This window comes from Pipistrellus hanaki (assembly GCF_964339955.1).
Source record: "Pipistrellus hanaki genome assembly, chromosome: 16".
Lineage (NCBI taxonomy): Eukaryota > Metazoa > Chordata > Mammalia > Chiroptera > Vespertilionidae > Pipistrellus > Pipistrellus hanaki.
Window position 1 is genome coordinate 7,476,493 of NC_140518.1, and position 6,803 is coordinate 7,483,295.

The window sequence follows — 6,803 nt, forward strand, 5'->3', positions numbered from 1 at the left end:
GAGAGGGCTCCACCAGGGAGCCCCGCCAGCCATGCACACACACACACACACACACACACACACACCTGCGTTCATGGACATGAAACCAGCCCGGTGACGCCGGAGCCCCTTTCATCTCGGGATCTCCCAGCGCCGGGGGGCAGAGCTCTAATTACCCGGGCACCCCCCCTGGCCCCGCCGGTTCCTCTGCTGTCATTAGCCGCGTTTACCAGCGGGGGCCACAGCCTTCCCACGGCTCTCAGGGCGGGGCCCTGCCTCCCAGGTCTGCTCTCGGAGGGGTGTGTGCGTGCTGAGGAGGTCTGCTCCACTAATCACTCGGTGTACGCTGGAAAAAAAATCACTAAGTGTGGGGTTCTGGCCGACAGCCTATCTGCGTAGGGCTGCCCTGGCTCATCTTAGTCTCAGCCGCCTGCGTCTTCCCTCTGGTGCAGCCCCTCCTCTGACAGGGGACAGCGGGGTTTGCAAAGCCTGGGAGAGAGAACCACCCTGGAGTCGTGAGGCATGAGAAGGGCGCCCGGGATGCATCCCACGGGTTGCAGAGTGGGGAGGTGGTGATGAGGGTCTGCAGGGGGGGAGCGGGGAGCAGCCTGCAGTGTGCGGTAGTGGCAGCTGCAGTGGGGGGCCGAGGCTGCAGCATGCAGAGTGAACAGCATGCAGTAAGTGAACCTGTGGGCTTGGCCTGGGCGCACAGTGGGCATGCAACAGCTGCAAGGTGGAGCAGGAGGCTGCGCTGTCCAGTCAGAGCAGTGTGTTGCGGAGCAGACAGCGAGGTGCACGGAGGGCGGCTGCTGGGCCTCTAGGCCTCCTCCTCGATCATCAGGTTTGGCTGAAACCCTTCGGAGCAAGGCTGTGGTGTGCAGGGTGCAGGGTGCACGCTCTACCCTGTACGGAAATAAGTCTTTTGGGATAGGGCTGCCCAAGGAGTTGGGAGAGAGTCCCAAAGTACGGGGTAGAGTTATGGAATGAGCTACATGTATGCTCTCATCGACCAGGCAGAACCAGGAGGCCGTGGAGAGGTCCAGCAGAGATTTGGATGAAGGGGGGGGGGGGGGGGGGAGGAAAATGACAGAATCAAGAGGGGAAAGATAAAAGAAAATGGCTATGGCCCTAACCGGTTTGGCTTAGTGGATAGAGCCTCGGCCCGAGGACTGAAGGGTCCCAGGTTCGATTCTAGTCAAGGGCATGTACCTTTGTTGCGGGCACATCCCCAGTGGGAAGTATGCAAGAGGCACCTGATAGATGTTTCTCTCTCATCGATGTTTCTAACTCTCTATCTCTCTCCCTTCCTCTCTGAAAGAAAAAAAAAAAAAGGCTATGGTTTTGTCTCCCCTCCATTCTGGCTCCCCCCATCACTCTCTCTGACAACAGGCCTTAAAGATATTGAGCGAGATAGACTCTCAGAAATTCTAGACCCAGAGCCATCGAAAATGAAGTGAAGAAGGAAAAAAAAAAGTTAAAAAATATGAACAATAAAATGGCAATAAATAGATATCCACCAACAATTGAATCTAAAAGTCAAATGAACAAGAAATCTAATGAACAAATTGAACCGGTGGATGAAATAGAATCAGAGGCATGGAAACATGGTCCAGACGGAGGAATCTCAGAGGGAAGGGGTTGGGGTGGGAGGAGATTAACCAAAGATCCATGTACGGATGGATCAGTAGGGTAGTGAAGCGCTGTCTGGGCAGGGTAAGAACCGGGTGGAGGGGAGACATGGGAGGGGGAAAGAGGGACATCTATAATACTCTCCACAATAAAGATTTAGAGAAGAAAAGAAAAAGGTGCTTCCTGATCCCCCCCCCCCCCCCTCAGGGGCAGAGTGGGCCCCCTTGAACTCAAAGACAAGAGTTCACCATTTTGGGGAGAGATCAGCCAAAGGACTTGTATGCATGCATATAAGCCTAAGCCATGGACACAGACAACAGGGGTGGGGGTGGGGGTGAGGGTGAGGGCATGAGTGGGGGGATGGGGAGTTATGGGGGAATAAGGACACATATGTAACATCTTAATCAATAAAGAAATTTTTAAAAAGAAGAGTTCACCATTCCTATCTTCTCCTTTCCCTTGGCTCCCACCATGGGCTGCTGACAGACCTGGGCAAGGGCAGGGTGAAGGGCACGCTGCCTCCGGAGCAGATGCCAGGACCCAGCCCGGGTGTGGGCTCGGAGCCCCTGCCTCTGTGTGGTGTCAGCACCCTGTCCACCCCACTCACCCTGCCCACCCCCAACTCTTCCAGCCCTTCTCAGAGCTGGCTCATCCCCAGCTCCTGTTTTCTCTTTGCCATGGAAACCCCCACCTGCCTGTGTCTTCCCTCCCCCACTTCCACTTCAGGACCGAGGCTAGAGGGGAGAGAAGGAGGGTGGGGCCTGGGTGAGGAAGGATAGAGACCCTCCAAAGGGACATGCCTGGCGGTCCCTTTGCTCTTAGATGTTGGTTGCCATGGAGGTGGCAGGAACAGCCTGTTCTCTGGGCTCCTGTGGCAGCAGCTCTCCCAGGCCCCTCCCTCTTTCCTTTCTTTCTTCCCTCCCTCTCAGACGGTTGCTAGGAAGCACCCCAAGATTTCTTGAGGGTGCCACCCCTAGAAACCAGGGATCCAGATATCTTTCTGAAGAGCTTCCCCTAGAAGCCTTGAAGCCAAGACCCCACAGAGCACCCTCCACCCCAGCTCAGAGGAGCCTCGGGCCCGTTTGGGGGAACAGGGAGGAGCTCTGTGTCTCGGGCCTCGGCAGCTCCCCTGCCCCCCCCCCCCCCATCATGACCTCCTGGGCTCTGGGCGAGGGCAGCCAGCGGTGAGGTGTCCAGCAGAGACCCCTGACTCCACAGACACAGCCCAACTTTGGGGGAATTCTGCGAAAACCACCAGCTAAAAGAACCTAAAGCCCAGGTGTTTCTTTCCCCTCAGGGATCTTTCCATCAAGAAAAGATGGGAATAGAGGAAAGACAGAGGGGACCGTTTATGGGAGTTGGAGACCATGCACCAGAGATGAGAGCCGGGGAAATGAGCAAACAATTGTCCTGCTAAAAATAAAGCTGGTGCTACCTTTGTCCTACCAGGCACCCTGGGTATGGGCCACTGACAAGGGAGTCAGGGAAGGGATCCTGGCTAGGTTGAGCCTTGCTTTTGAAGGCCGAAGCAAGTGGAATAAATGCCTACACCTTCTCCAGGTGGTCTTTCAGGGTTCATCCTGCTTTTATTCATTGATTTGACACATTTTTATTTTATTTTATTTTATTTTAGAGAGAGGGGGGGGGGGGAGAGAGAGAGAGAGAGAGAGAGAGAGAGAGAGAGAGAGAGAGGAAGAAGAGATATAGAGATAGCTAGATGGAGAGAGATATATATGAGAAACATAGGTTGATTGCCTCCCATACTCACCCCGACCAATGATTGAACCCGCAACCTGGGTATGTGCCCTGACTGGGAATCAAACTCACCACCTTTTGGTGCAGGGGATAATGCGTCAACCAGCTGAACCACCCACACCAACCAAGACAACACTTTCTTTCTTTTCTTTCTTTTTTTTAAAGCATGTAATATGTAGCAGGTATTCGATCCCCTGTTCCCAGCTCCTGGCTTCACTCCCATACAGAACCCCCTCACCCTGCCTTTGCCAGGAGGAAAGAGAAGAGGAGGGAGGGGGAGGGGGCGGTCTCCTTTACCACAGAGTTTGGGTCTTACCATAGAGCAGCCCTCCCCTTTCAGTTAAAGGCTGGTGTGGAGGCCAAGAGTATCGAGTGGCACTTACAGAGTGCCCAGAGGGAAGGCCTTCTTCGGGGTGTGAGAGAGGAAACCGCTCAGAGGATGGTTCAAATTCTGCCTTTTACTGTTCTGGTTGGTCTCTCTCTGGACCTCTGGTGAGGTCAATGGGAAGACGGAGAAGTGTGTGGGGATCCAGAAGCTGTCCTGGAGGTGGGCCCACCATATAGACCCCTCCTCTGTCCTCCCCTGATAGATAAAGAGCAGGCAGTTTGATGGGGGACTGGTGAGCACAGGAAGCGGGTTTGGAGCCAGCTGTGTGTGAGTATGTGGGAACGGCTCCCTCTCTTTCCCCACCCACCAGCTGCCACTGCACTCTCCACAGTGGGGGGACCCAAGCAAGCTTCCAAAAGGAAATATCCCATTAGGAGAGGGGAATGACTCAGTTTCCCTCTGTGCCTTATATCCTCCCCGAGTATTTCAGTGTTCCTGGGCCTAGACTCTTACCCATTTTCCTTCTACTTCTTTTTAACCTCGATAAGAAATGTCTGTCTCATTGGGTACCCAAAACCCTGTTCCTCACAACCACTCACATCACTCCAAGCCCTCTTCCTGGCCTGGCTCCTTTTCTGCCCCTGCTCCAGGGATACCGTGCCACTCTGCCTGGCTGGCTGCTGCCACCTGCCCCTCTCCTCTCCTGCCCCCCCTTCCCCGGCCAGCCCAGCCAACATGAGGAGGAGGCTGGGGCTTCGGGCTAAGAGAGCAGAGGTGGGAGCTCAGGCCCCAGCAGTGCTGAGGGAGAAGAGACACAGCAGAAGAAAGTGGAGCAAGAAGAGTTTTTGAGAAGGACTGCGTGGGGGGAGGCTTTCCTTGTACGCTCAAAGGGGATGTCAGGATCTCTTCTTTCACATGCTGGAGGGTTGGCATGGAGTCCTGTCCTTATAGTCGGAAGGCAAGAGAGCGTGTGGGTCCTCGGAAGCTGCGGTGATGTGGGGAGAAGTGATGTACGTGAAGGCTATTTCTGATATTCACAGACTAGCAGACAGGACAAAGCAGAGAAGCTGAAGAGCGCCCTTGCCCAGAACTAAAGGAGTCCTTAGGTTCCCATGGGAGTCCAGTCCTTGGCGAAACCCTGCCACGCCCAGAGAAAGGGCTGCTGGTGAGAGGTGGGGGGTCAGGGAAGGCAGCCGGCGGGACTGCAAAAGCGACCTCGCGATTGTGAAGTGGGAAGGAGCACCCCACTCCCTCCAGCCGGATCTGCCAGGCTGCCCGCCAGAGGGAGGTGGTTGGAGCTTAGAACATTACTATCCTCAGGCCCAAACACTTTCCACTTCCAGGTGGACGGGATCCAGCACCCACTAGTCCAATCAGGAGCAGTCACAAAGTCACAAAGCTGACAGCTTCTTTCCCAGAGGGCCGTTTGGCTACGAGGGAGGGGACAGGAGCTGCGGGAGCCAGGCCTGGCTCCAGGAGGGGTTCCTTGGCGGTAGTAACAGGAAAGGAACGAGAGGGAGGCAGCAGGCACAGGTAGCGTGAGGGCCAGGGAGGGATTCCAGGTAAGTGAGAGAGCAAAGACAAACAGGGTTGGAGGCCATCTCAGCGCGTGTGTATGGCCGGGGGGGAGTCTGGAGGTCAAGTGTGAAGAGTCTGGTTCTCCCTCCTCCCTGCTCTGGAAGCGTTGGCAACACATATTTGGCAATTGTTCCCCAATGATGTCACTTGGGCAGGCGTAGAAGGAAGCAGAATGAAGGGTGTGTGTGTGTGGATGCATCGGGAGGTAGAAAGGTCAGAAGGATCCCTAGCCAGTTTGGCTCAGCAGATAGAGCATCAGCCTGCAGACTGAAGGGCCCCAGATTTGATTCTTGTCAAGGACACATGCCTAGGGTATGGGCTCGATTCTCAGGGTGGGGTGCGCAGGAGGCAGCTCATCAATGATTCTCTCTCAATCTTTGATGTTTCTATCTCTCTCTTCTTCTCCCTTCCTCTCTGAAATCAATAAAAATATATTTAAAAAATAAAAAGATGATATTCTTATAAAGAAAAAAACAAACAAACAAACAAACAAAAACCACACAAAGAAGTAAAGGAAGGCCATAAGCAGCAATGACCTTAGAGGGATGTGATCTGGCCCTCCTCCAGCTGCACTCTCCCCTTCGGAACAGGAGTCCTTGTCTCCCTGTTTAGACTACGCTCCAGATTCCCAGGATCCTGTTCTTTCTTGTTTTAAGGCTCACACATTTTAGCCTGAGTGGCTGCTCCCCAGGTTCACTTTCCTGAGAACTGATTTGCCGCTGAAAGGATGGCCAAAGAATGGCTGTTGGGAAATATGCATGGAGCTTGGACTCACAAACTAGGGTGTCAAGCTCCTCAGGCACTGAGATGGAGAGCTGAAAATAGGAGTGGGGACACTGGGCTGTTCATTTTTTTTTTTTTTTTTTTTTTTTTTTTTTTTTTACAGAGAGGAAGGGAGAGAGATAGAGAGCTAGAAACGTCCATGAGAGAGAAACATCGACCAGCTGTCTCTTGCACACCCCCTACCGGGGATGTACCCGCAAGCAACGTACATGCCTTGACCGGAATCGAACCTGGGACCTTTCAGTCCGCAGACTGACGCTCTACCTCTGAGCCAAACCGGTTTCGGCTGGGCTGTTCATTCTGTCCCTCGTTGTAAACATTAGGGACAACCTGTTCACAGGACAGAGCAAAGATGAGGGCTGTGTATGGGGAGACGCAGACATTGGAGTCAGAAGTAGGTAGCATTTGTTTTTTGACTTTTCACTGAGGGGGAAAGAAGGACCAATGATGGAAGCCATGGGCATAATTATCTACAATATGGTTCCATAGGATAAGCAAGACAGCACATTTAAAAATATATATTTTTTATTGATTTTTTACAGAGAGGTAGGGAGAGGGATAGAGAGTTAGAACCTTCAATCAGCCACCTCCTGCACACCCCCAACTGGGGATGTGCCTACAACCAAGGAACATGTCCTTGACCAGGATCGAACCTGGGACCTTTCAGTTTGCAGACTGACACTCGATCCGCTCAGCCAAACCTGGTTTTGGCAAGACAGCACATTTTTTAATAAACTTAAAAATATTTTTA